The sequence below is a fragment of the Mastacembelus armatus genome, chromosome 8 (assembly GCF_900324485.2).
Source record: "Mastacembelus armatus chromosome 8, fMasArm1.2, whole genome shotgun sequence".
NCBI lineage: Eukaryota > Metazoa > Chordata > Actinopteri > Synbranchiformes > Mastacembelidae > Mastacembelus > Mastacembelus armatus.
The window spans coordinates 15,440,584-15,453,489 of record NC_046640.1 but is presented as its reverse complement, the minus strand read 5'-3'; the positions used below and the strand labels follow the sequence as shown (position 1 = coordinate 15,453,489).

General features: G+C 39.8%; 1 protein-coding gene across 1 annotated transcript in view; it reads right to left on the bottom strand.

Moving 5' to 3' along the window:
* coro7 (coronin 7) overlaps positions 1-12,906 on the bottom strand; it is a 91,265-nt gene that overhangs the window by 69,970 nt on the left and 8,389 nt on the right. The window lies entirely within an intron of this gene.

The following is a 12,906-nucleotide window of genomic DNA, read 5'->3' as shown; positions in this document are numbered from 1 at the left end:
TCCTCCTATTTCCAGTCCTTATGCTAAACTAAGACAACTGATTAATAGCAGTAGTTTAATATTTATCATACAGACATCATCCCTCCTTTTTGTCCCTGCTGTGCTGGGACACTACAACATATATAGGCCCAGCTGCATGCTCCTCATTTTTCTTTCCTCTCTGTTTTTCCACTCTGCTTACAGTCATCATTTTTTCCTTTAATTTCCATTCCTCTAATCAATAACTGTTCCCCTGAAGCTTTCATAACCTCTGAAACAGACTCCCTTCTTAGTCCTTTCATCATCTAAGGCTAATTAGTCTTTACAACAATTACTGGGTTCTCTCCATCCTGTTCTGTCTTCATGGGCCATTTGGGTTTTACCTCTGAAGAAGGATTCTCTATCATGAACTAACGTCTGACTTTACAGGGGCAGACAAACTTTTACAAATAGGATGGGGGCAGGGGGTGGAAGGAGTGAACTGTGGGGGGGGGGTTGAAGATGGAAATCAAACTGGCCATTTTATTCTTTCATTTCCTCTGCTGTCTGCCACCAATTTTTTCTCTCTTAATTGGAACCATCTTACATTTTACTGATTTCTCCAGTCCAGAAGCCACAAGCCAGTCTTTGATTTTTTTTCTCCACTCTCTCCCTTCCTGAAGATGAAAATGAATGTGCAAGGTCAGAAGCTGGGCAGGGAGTGTAATCTAAGGGAATGACAACACAGAATAAATCCTTAGGTGCAGCTGTAACAGCATGAAAGTGAGATGTGACCCCTCTGACATGTGAGGGTGAGGGATGTGAAGGATCTTGTACTCAATGCACAAGGATGTCATCCAATATAGTACACAACCATTTTTCTATCTGCAAAATACATAAATACATAATAACACAATATAAAGTAAAAGTTTCAGTTACGTGTAAAGCCTGCTGATTCACTTCCCAGATTACTCCTGTCATCATAGTTTTTTTATTTTTGCCTTGCCTGCAGTCATTCTCCCCCCTGTCTCATTTCCTTTGTGTCAGCAAATGAAAAGCACTGTGCAGTAACAACTAGCTGAAAGCCAACAGGACAATGAACATACCTTATTGAGTGAGACCTGCTTTGCAGACACCAGGCAAACAGGCCTCAACCCCTGCAGAGGGTCCAGTGATACAAACTGGACTGATCCCCAGTTACATATAGTATCCAGCTAGATCCACTGGGATATCCACAAGTCTGCACAAGTCTGGAATTTCTTTTTTTCTGCTGTTATATGCTATTTTAGTCTTAATGGGAGCTAACGTGAAAGGATAAAGCTAGGCCACAGAGACAGATAATACAGAGACGAAGAGTAATAAAAGGGATGTTGGTTTTAAGCACAAGGCACATCAATCATGCAGGAATCAGGGAGGGATGGCCTCGATTTCATCCTACACATTCGCCAAATACTACATGTCCTATATTTTATAAGTCGTATATTTCCTTTATTTTGAGGCAGCAGATGCCATGCTGTCATGAATGTTGTTGCAGTTTCACCTTTGGCCTTATAGAGTGTAAACAACAAACTCAAAACATAAATCATGTTTCATACGCAACTTTGATTAAATAGCAAATGGAAGCGACATCATACCCACATTTAAAGTCCTTATATTAACACTTCTTATTACACATTATCAGGAATGCAAAATATATTATTATTTATGGGTTCTTTGGTCCATAAAATGCTCATAAGAGCTTCCTAAATACACAATGTATTTTTTTGCATTGCACAATTAATCAATAATTAAAACAGTTCACTATTCATTTATTAAATTCCTATTTTAAGAATTTGTTCTCTTTATCAACAATTACATCTTTCTGTTTGAATGTACAGAGAGCTGACTAAGCTTCTGTGCACCAGGAAGAATTTGTGAGAAACTAATCACCACCAACTATCAGCCACAAAGATGTCACCCTGTGTTTTAACAGGGCAGGAAAAAAATATTGGCCCCAGGAATCATTATACCCCATGGAAAAATAAATTACTGGGGGAAAATAGGTAGATGGAAAAATGAGTGTATTAACTCACTTTTGGACTGTAAGTGACAGTAGTAAAAACAAAGAGGAGAGCATAGGTTAGAAGGAGTATTTGGGGTTGTATCAAATATAAGATGTGCTCTTTGTCCATGAGCAGTTAAACATAAAGCACAAAAAATGAAGTTGTATGCAAAAGCACAAGATCAAACTACAGAACATGAGGCCCCACTTTCTCACAGGTGTAGGCTTTCAAGAGCTGGCACTACGCAACTACACCACCACTGCCACTGCACCTCTGAGATCACATAAATTAATTCACTACAATTATAACAATTTTTGGGTACATAAGGACTATTTTCAACATTTTGGTAGTTATATACTCCTCATGAATTTCTTTATCCTTATCAGCAAGTATCTACAAAGGTGAGCTAAGAATGTAAAGTGTATTGTTTACATAGAAAAACAAATGTCACTGTACTGATTTATGTGTTGCCCATATGACTATAACACACTTGAAGGTAGGCATACCTCTAAACACTATGGTCTGTCAATTTGAAATAAATCTTTCAAAAGTAGACTGTTCTACTGCACTGCAACTACCACACATCCTGTAGTGAAGAGGTGCAGCAACCTTATCCAGCATGTGTATTTGCTGAGGAATCTGAGGGAGCCGGTGTAAAAACCATTACACACCATGATCCAGTGGAGGTTACTTCTACCCATTCACACCATTCACTTAACAGATCTAGCCAACGATCACTTTTTAAAAAAAGTTTTATTTTGCTTATTTTGGATGACTTAAGCCAAGTCAATCTGCCTAACCATAACAGACTGGTGAGAGATACATTTTCAGACCTAGAAAAGCAACCAGAAATACAGGTGTAAAATGTATAGGGAGTAAACAATCCCTTAATCCCACTGTGATGTGTAATAATATTTATAGAGATATGAATCATATATAAAAATAACATGTTTTCCAACTAGGCTTCTTTAACATGTTTTAAAACTAGGTTTCAGGATGCAGTAAAGTAACCTTATACTGTGATTTTAGGTTCAGCTTGTGAAATCACCCACTGAAGTGGTGGAAAGACTGTGATTATTGAGCCATAGTGCTAATTGAGCTGTGTGGCCACAGTCAAACATCCCACCAGCCAGCCAAGCCAGTCTAGGCTGTGGTCGCCACTCTTTGGGTCCTGGGGGACAACAGATTGAACCCAATTACACCACACTGCAGGGGGACTGGCACCAACTGCACTGTGCCTACTGGAAGAAGCCGGCCTCTGGGAAAACTACCCAAGACCACAGGGGTTGATCTTGGATCAGAACACCATGCAGAGCTTGTTGGTTCCTGGAACATCATTACTGAACCACAGAGCCTGAATCGTTTCAGTCCAATAGAAGCACTAGACAGCCAGAGGAGTGAGTGTGTTTGGTGATATCTGGGATTTTTGATGGTTATTGTGGTTGAAGTTCAAGCAATGAATATTCTAGAGATGCACATAGTGGCTTGTTCCTTTAAATCCACACATGATCCATGGGTCAAGGCAGTGCACCAACAACAGAAGAAAGAATGATGCTGCTGAGCAGAGCTATAACTCAGACACCCAGACCTGGTGAGAATCTGCACACCAGACCTGCTTCACAAAAACAAAGAGGCAATTCTTAGGAGAGGGGTTCCTTATGAAGAGAGAGTGTGTTAGACAGAGAAGCAGCACACAACAGCTAATTATGCCCATGCTGATGGTGACACCATGAAGCTCCTCAATCTTTGTAGCCTGACCCAGCCCTCCAGTCCCTGTCCAGCCCTCCAGTCCCTGTTGTCACTTATGGCTCTTTCATAGATACAGTTCACTGGCTTTACGCCCTCCCTGAAACCACATCATAGAGGCTTCACATCTTCAAAGTGCCCCTACGCATTTGTATACAAGTATGAATTGTGCACAGTGCCTCACACACACATGTGCCTCACTTGGAAGGCACATGTGTGTGAGGCATGTTATGTTCATCATCTGCTGGTAATCATAGAATCCTTCACCATATGTTAATACTGGAGGCTATGTACTCTTGGTGTACTATAATCAAGGTGTGATATCTAAAAGTTTGTTGCATCAACTGCAAGAACTTATCAAATCAATCATAATACTAGTAAATTCAACAAGGAGTGGAATAAAAACACCGTGATACAGAAGCAGGTGTAAGCCTAAAGTGACATAAATGTGCAATGAGACAAGTAAAGTGTATAACATGCTATCCAATGGAGAGGCTTTTCTCCTTTACACATCGGGTATCATTTCAATGTTCACAGCCCATCTGTCGACCTCTGGCACACTGTCTGCATGGGGCAGCTGACTGACAGGTTGATTAATGACCTTATCTACACTATGCTAACAGTAAACTCAACCTCCTGCTGTTGCCAACACTACACACAGAGAATTCCCTACTCTGACAGGCTTTCCAACACTAACTTTACCCCCAACAATCCACACATTGTAGCAGAACCTGTTGTCTTAAGAAGCTCAATTAGTAAAAGATTACCTAAATTGTCTTCTGCTGGAAAAGAATGTGCCATTTAAAAGACATGTGTTTACCAGATTTCAGGACCTATAGGCCTTTAGGAACTCATTATGTTATAAAACACCACTCATTTTCTTTTGCCTCTGAGAAGAAAAACATTCAGTACCAAGGCAGGTATGCACACCTGTGGCTCATTCTTAACCTGTGATAAACAGCAGCTGCAGTGGGCTAGAGTGCATTCTTCTAAAACGTCACCTGGGAGACACTACAGGGATATTATTTTCATAAAGCTGTTCTATTTTCAGTTTTCACCACTCATGCTGAGAAGTGTTAAAACGAAAATCCTCTGAATAGCCTCAGATACAGTAATGCCACTGTCTGGCACCTACATACATTTCAAGCCTCATAAAATACATGGTTAATTCAAAAATACATAAGTTAGCACTGATCATGACTGACTGCTGAGTCAATTTTGACCAATAAATTGAGATTATGTAATATAGCAAACTAGTCAGAGGTGAAACAAAAAAAGACTGAATCCACATTAAATTGCTTGACATGATTCCATACTCATTTGATATAATTAGCATATTAGCAATGTTTCCGCTTAATGTTTCCAGTCAAGTTGCCACCAGAGATGTTATTCAGCTTGAACTGAGCTGTTATTTTTCAATTATCGCTAATTATATAATCACCACATAAGTCATTTTCTTTTTTCACCATAAAATGGGTTTTACATGAATTGTGTTACATTTTAAAACCTGCAAAATGCCTTGTTTATGCAATATAAGGATCAAATAATGGAAACTCTCCTATCTGAAATTGTTTTTAGACTAAATTAGTTACCAGGAAATATAGAGCTAATAACTGCTTTACATTGATCTGAAAAAGCCTGATTTTTAGCTGCTCTTGTGATAATTCAAAGAGTGGCCAAGTTTAACGCAAAGCCAGAGAAATTATTTTAAATAAAGTGGATAATATAAGTGCAGTGCAGATGGTGATTAAAGCCACATTGGTGTTCCTGAAAAGAGAAGCAGAAATAAAAAGGGCAAACTGAGGTGAAGCCACATGGGAGCTGTGAGATGCTGAAACTGCACTGACTGGGAAATGCAGATGTCATTGTCATGAATAATTTCTTACAATAAAATCAATTAAGAGCCTTTCGCTCACATTCAAAAACAATGACAGAAACTTCCCAACAAGTTCCCAAAGTGATTCTCATGGGAATTGATCCTATTTACCAAGAAACAGTGATTATTTCACTATTGAATATTTCTTCTTAGCTTCCCTTTCACCTTCTCATCCTTAAACTTTGAGAAAAGATTCAGACAGCACTGACTGACAAGCTAAAGAAGACACTAATTCCCATGGTAGTGAATCTTCACTCTCAGGATGTAAAAAGAAAAAGCTTATCGTCATCCATTTTTAGCTCCAGGTGTCACCCACGTGTGCATATGGTGCTAATTAGTTGAGAATGAAGAGTCGCAGAACAGCGAGCACAATAATGAGGCCCTTGCTCACAAACAACACACATAGGAGCAAAGAGCTCTGCTGCTGCCAGCTGGCACCCACTCTTACCCCTTTCCTCTGAAAAATACTTCAGCTCCACCTACAGTGCAGACACACCCACAAACACTCACACACAAACATAGTTCATTAGGTGAAGCAGCTCAAGCCTGTCCAGACCTCAAATCTAAATCTGAAAATCCAAATCCCTAGATTTTCTGACCCCCTCAGCTCCTTGTCCAGCACCCAGAAGGACCAAATTCATTATCCTTTCAGTTTATACCCAGGCACACAAAGGTGTTAATCAAACATGACATAAAACCAAATTCAAGAAAGGTGTACTCTTTATTTACAAAGAAAATAAGCAGGCAGAGAAATTAAGTCATAAAAATTAAGCACTGATGGCTCAATCATAACTGAGACAGACTAGGTCTATTTAAGCGAATGGAATATCCAGATTTTCTGCCACTGCCTTGATGAATTGTCAAAGACAGCAAAAATCCTGTGCTCTCATTAAGAAAGACTCATTTCAGCTTTGCCAGATTCCCCCTAGACTTTAACTAACACTGGCAGAAGGGCAGCCAGTAACACAGGGAGCTGGGAGATGGAGACAGAAAAGGAGGGGGCACAACATCTGGGCTGAGTTAACCAGGCCCTGATCCCAGCAGGGTCCAATGGAGAAAGATAGACGCACAAAGCATTGTGCATGGGGGAAACTGGAAATGATGGTGAGTATAGAGAGACAGAGACAAACCACAAGAGTAAAGACAGTAGAATGAGAGAGGGCAGGGAGAGACAGAATGAGACATTTGAGAGACATATGTGCAATTATGCCTGCACAAAGAAGAAAGAGTTGCAAAAATTAGCTATGCTAACACACAGTACACCTAAATGCATTTTGATGCTGAATGGAGAAGGCTAAAATATGAAGGCAAGCTCTGACAACATACAGTAAATGTACATTTCGATCAACCTGGAGGAGGTCAAAGGTCACACTGGTTACATGGGGTCAGACTACTAATTGGCAGCTTGACCCCAGTGCAACAACAACTTATTTCATTGGCATAGGTCTCTTTTCTGTATCACCACCTGAGACTCCTACAGGCAGTGGAGAATGTGAATGTATCACCATGTTGCTATGTGGAAAATAAAAAACAAACCATGCCTCCCATTTATCACTGCCAATATTTGCAAAATGTGTTTTATATGTTATCCTGCACTGTTGTGCTAAATTGTAAGCTTTATGCCATCACACACTCACTGGGGAGGTGAAACTGTTATGAAGGGAATGCTGCTGTGTATACAGAGGAATAGTTCTGCTATGACATGTTTACATGTGGAAAGAGAAAGTGATGATCAACACACACTTTGCAGTAAAAAATATGTGTTTTAATAGCCATGATAGACAAACAGGAATCAGCCAAAGTGGGAGTGCCTATTGGCATAATGGTGACACAGAAGAGCTTTCAAAACCCAAACCTTTTGGCTTGGTTTGGGTAAAATTATACAGTTTGTGTATCTTGTGATTTTTGAGCTTAGTGTTGAGTAATCCTGCCACATGTTCTTGGATTAAGCTCCTGCTCTTCATAGACATTGTATTTCACATTTCACAATGTTGACTCTGTATCCCTGCGGTGTTAGTATTAGACATTCTCCAAACACTAAACAAGTTTCATTGTACGGGACGTATCAAAAATATGGCATTCTCTGGCAAGCACAGACATTCTGTGAGAATGAATTCTTTTTTGGTGCAACAAAATACTGCATATATTGGAGTGCGAGAAAAGAATTTCCATGTGTATCAACATCTGACATACATTGTTTGTGATACCCTTTCCAACCTTGAAGAATAGATTTGTCTGTCAGCATGATTTTCACAACCTGGGGTTTAAAGTTCATGGCTTCAATCAGAGCCCAAGCAATATTTGAATATAGTTATGAAATACAGCAGTTTTATTAAGGATATGTCTGAAAGTATGATATTGAAGGTTCAATACTAACCTTAATACTACGATGAAACAATAAACATAATATTAACAGTTTGGCAGTGAGTGTAATTTCCAGTAAAAAACAGTTATAGATGATAATTAATAAAAATGCAAATAAAATGCAAATAAAAATATGTTGGACAAGAATCTTGTGACATGGTTGAAAAGCCCCCTCTCATTTTCTTGCACAGGGCGTCACACAAGAGAACACAAGGGACTGAGTGTCAAAATCTAAGCAACAGAATATAGAGTAATAAACATCAAGATTAAGCTCTTCCAGTCCACACCACCCCTCTGAATGTTTCTCCTTCATGGCTCTTCCCCTGGGTTTATACAGTATCTGTGATACAACCTGAACTCTTCTGCACCAGTCAAAGAGCTTCATTGTGTTGCCTGCCAGAGTCCACATACTTAGCTCACCTTGCTGCTGGTAGTTTATTCTACCCTTAATGAGAAATCTGACAAATCAGAGCATAGATACACAAACACTCCCCACCCCCTCTACCCCCCTTTCCCAAACATACACACACACACACACACACACACACACACACACACTTCTAATTATAAAAATGAAAAGACCCACAGATAACACACATTAATAAATGTGGTTTATTAAGCTTGTAATGACAAATCCAAAACACACATGCACACACACACCTACCAGAAAGGCTGTGTAATTTACAGCAGGATATAAATGATGGTATGAGTGGCTGCTCTCAGGCACCTATAGCAGTGAAACCGCTGTGCTTTTTCTTGGCCCTGCCCAGCGTTCCCTCCTCAAGTCCAAACCCATTTCAGCCCGTGGTCCTCTCTAATTTCACCCGAAGCAGCAGAAGCTTGAGCTGGAAAAGAGGAATCTGGCCCCCAAGTCCAGCAAACTATTCCTTTTTCCTCTCTCCCTCCTTTTCCAGCAACCACAGATCGACAGCTCTACGTCCAGCACTGGCCCAAAACTATGAGGGGTATTTTCAGCACTGTAATTTGAAGCACACATGGCATACACGGAGACACACTCACATACAAAACCACACACTCAGCAAATACACAGATGGATCAAAAGATACAATAAGTCAGGAGGAGAGAGGACAGTAGACTCAAGTGCCCAGAAACACATGTGTTTTTACATCCACAGAACACCTCGCTCCACAGGGACCAGGCCGCTAAATGTGCCTGCTCTCCTTCTGTGCTGGGTGTGAATCGTGTAGCTCAGTGCAGGAAAGCAGGGTGGAGGCATAACAACACAAAGATTTTAAAGAAACTCATCTGAAATCAAGAGGCCAGTATAGGGATGTTATGGCAGGGAGGCAAAACCACAGAATAGCAGAGGGAGTAAAAAATTTTAATCCTATATTCAGTATAATGTCTCTGGATGATTCACCGCTTGTTACCCTTACACTGCCTACAACTTTTATGTGCTAAAATATTTAAGTTTTTACTTGTTTGGGTCTATTTTAATTATATGAAAAGCCCTGTCACACTAAAAGGACAGCGTAATAACACTAAGTTAACCAAAGTTGCACTCATTGAAGCAACCTTTAACAAGTGTTTTTACTAAACTATACTTTCTTACTAAGCTTTAAGTAAAAAAAGTGGCATGTATTTATATCAGCTGATGGTTGATTTAATATTTGAAATCTATTGGTGACTTTTAGGAAAGAGATAAGTTGGAAGATATATGAAACATATTAATTCAAATGCCTTTTTAAAGGTCAGACTGGAGAAAGAAGTCAGGTAAAACAGAAATAACTATTCAAATTCAAATCTGAAACACAATCTGCCTTCAGTGATGGGATGGGGAGCGAAAAGATGCCACATGTACGGATAAACACTCTCCCCAATTGTGCCAATTACCTAAATACAACTGTCTGGCTCATGCACATACATACACACTTCCAGTGATTACAGATGCAGTATATACTGCTTCTCCTGTCCAAGACCTTAATTACCCTGCACAGTCTTATTTCCCATAAATACAGCAAGAGCAGGGCTGTAATTAGGGCCTATATTTACCCCACCTGGCTAGGGGAGAATCCATTTCAGTGCTGGCCACAGGGATGAGCCAGCCTCACTTGAATGTGCTGCCATGACTGGAATCAGGACACCAATGGACACTTGAGCTGTGTCCCAGCTCATGGGATGGGGTGAAGGGCATGTAGCTACACCCCTACCTTCCCATATAGCATTAGCAAAATATGTTCAAGTTTATCAACAGGCAGCCACTCTAAAACAGGCAAATACATGATAACTAGAATGTGATGACAGTACATTGGATTTCCAGGCTTTACGAATGAATGAGCCTCAACAAAACTATTAATTAGACAACTAATTTTGGCACATATGAACCAGGATTATAGGGCAAGAGCCAAGGAACTTTCTCTGTAGCTCTTTTTTTACACAACTATTTATGACACTTCTTATATGTACAAGTAAAACTGCAACGCTATAAGTGTCTGTCTCAAGAAACCTTCAGAAAATAGACACTGTTATCCTTGTTTTCAAATGGAATGAAATCTCATCTCTCTCTATGCAAGTTGACTTTATACTCTATTTTCCAGCATTAGGCATAACCACTTTTGATGTCTGTCGGGGTCAGACAGCATGTCTTACAAACTATTACTGACAACCAACTCTACCTCTGCCAGTGATTAACAAATGGGAGGTGTGCCTTTGTCCTTAAAAACCCTTTGGATTGTTAGACAACAGTAGTAGAAAATGAACTGATTATAACCATTTGATGGAAATAATTAAATGCAAGGAGACATTACATCCAAAAGCACATGTGATACTCAATCTATGCCCTTGGTTGCAGATCATTTGTTTTTTTAGATGTACAGCCTACATTTCACTTTGTAAACTACAGGGAACTTTTTCCACCTAAAACAAGAGAAATCTACACTGTTATGCCCTACAGCATTCGTGAGATATCCATCCCCAGAAATCTTTTCAGACAGCAGTTGTGGCTTCCCTTGATGAGGACAACTGACTGGTTCTCATGTGAGAAGCCAAACAGAGGTTAATGAGGTTACAAATTCAAATAGTTTGGACACTTCTCAGCCACTTTTTGTTTACTCTGTGGCCACATTGTCTTTTCACTGCCATCACATCACAAATACAACAACAACAAACCGATCAAAATGCAAACTGGAGAAAGAATGGAAACTACCCTTGCACTGGGCACGAACAAGCTATTTTGTGACATGTCAGTAATATGATGTGAAACATCGCATTATGTTTTATGACACAGACTCAGGCTTTTCTCCTCCTTTCTGTGGCAATGAGACCAGGGGGATTAACGGGAAAACATTGATATGAACTGAGGGACAATAGTAGACTCAATGAACACTCAGTGTCTTGTGGCTGAACAGTCTGAAGCAACCTTTATACACTGCTAAGCATTTTTAAACTTACAATTATGTTGCACACCAGCTAGCAGGGGTCTTTTCCACTGTAGGAACTTACCAACCCATAATAGACCTTGAACACTTTGTCCTGGGATCTGTCTTTTCAGTAGTACTGACTGACATGGACTGAATCTCACCGTCAGGAGGTGGTGGGTGCTTGTAGGACAGACATCTCTGATTCATTAAACATCAGCATCATCAAATCTCCAGCATTGGCATGATAAATGTATGTAAACATAACCTATAGTCATACTGGTTTTGAGGTAAAACAGGACTCCAGGAAGCTGACCATGAGGAAAATTGCAGATATACTTCTGCAAATTTGCATTCTGCTTATTCAACAGCTGTTTGATAAACTACTCATACAGTCTCTGTTACTGAAAGATTGTATTTTCTGCTCAGCAGTCTGTGCGTGAGGGGCACTGCCCAGCCCTCGTCTAAACAGTAGTTGACACAGGGTTAAAATACAGTTTTCAAGCAAAGCAGAACCGACCACATCAGCTCTACTAGTTCAGCCACATTATGGGTATGGTAAGCTCCAGGTTATGGCTTGTTAAATTCCCATAGTGGAAAAACACTATTAGTATTCTTGTGGGTTTTGCCTTGACACTAAGATTGAAAATGACAGAAAAAGAGAAAGAGAAAGTAAAGTGGGTGAGCATGAAAACTAAACAAACAGTACAACAAGTTTGTTTGGATTGACTTTGATTGTGGCTACTTGCTAAATTTAAGTGGCCCAGGACCTATTCACCACAGTACTTAAGCATACACCAAACAGCTAAAACTTATAACATATTCTTGGCTTCAACTTGTCCATAAGGTTTTTGTCACATCTATTTTTCCCCCCTTTCTTCCACATATGGCCTGATGTTCACAACTGTCAACTATCTAATGAAGTCAAAAAGACTTCTCTGGAATGTCCCAGCAGCACACCCCCTGACTAGTAACCACAGAGCTCTTACTGCAGACGCCATTTCAGATATACAGACAACCCAATAATGATTCAATATAAACCAATGAGACCCTTTGGCTGCAGAAAGTGATTTAAATTGCAATTTTATTTGAATTATTTTGTCATTTGTTAAATAGAGTGTATGGCATGACCAAGGACCTGGAATAGCATTTACAACAATCTGGAGTCCTGTTGAAAAGAGATGAGTCATGTCCACATTGCCTATTTGGTCAGAAAGAGATATAGAGGGATCTTGCGATGAAAAATTTCAAACAGACTGCTGAAAAGCAATGTGTCAAAGACTTCAACAACGATAGACCTGATGTAAACATCCAGGTTCAAATTCTGGAGAGGAGCCAGCTGACTCAGTTCATGTTACTTTTAGACAAACACAGACTACTCATACCCTGTATTGTAAAAGCATACAGCTGAAATTCAGCTACAGAGAAAATAACCCACTTGTACCTTTTTCACTGCTGTCTCCCTGACTGTTGGAGTGACATCACACATCTCTGAAACAGTATGCCTTTACAGGGATGTCAAAAGTTTCAAAATGCATACAAA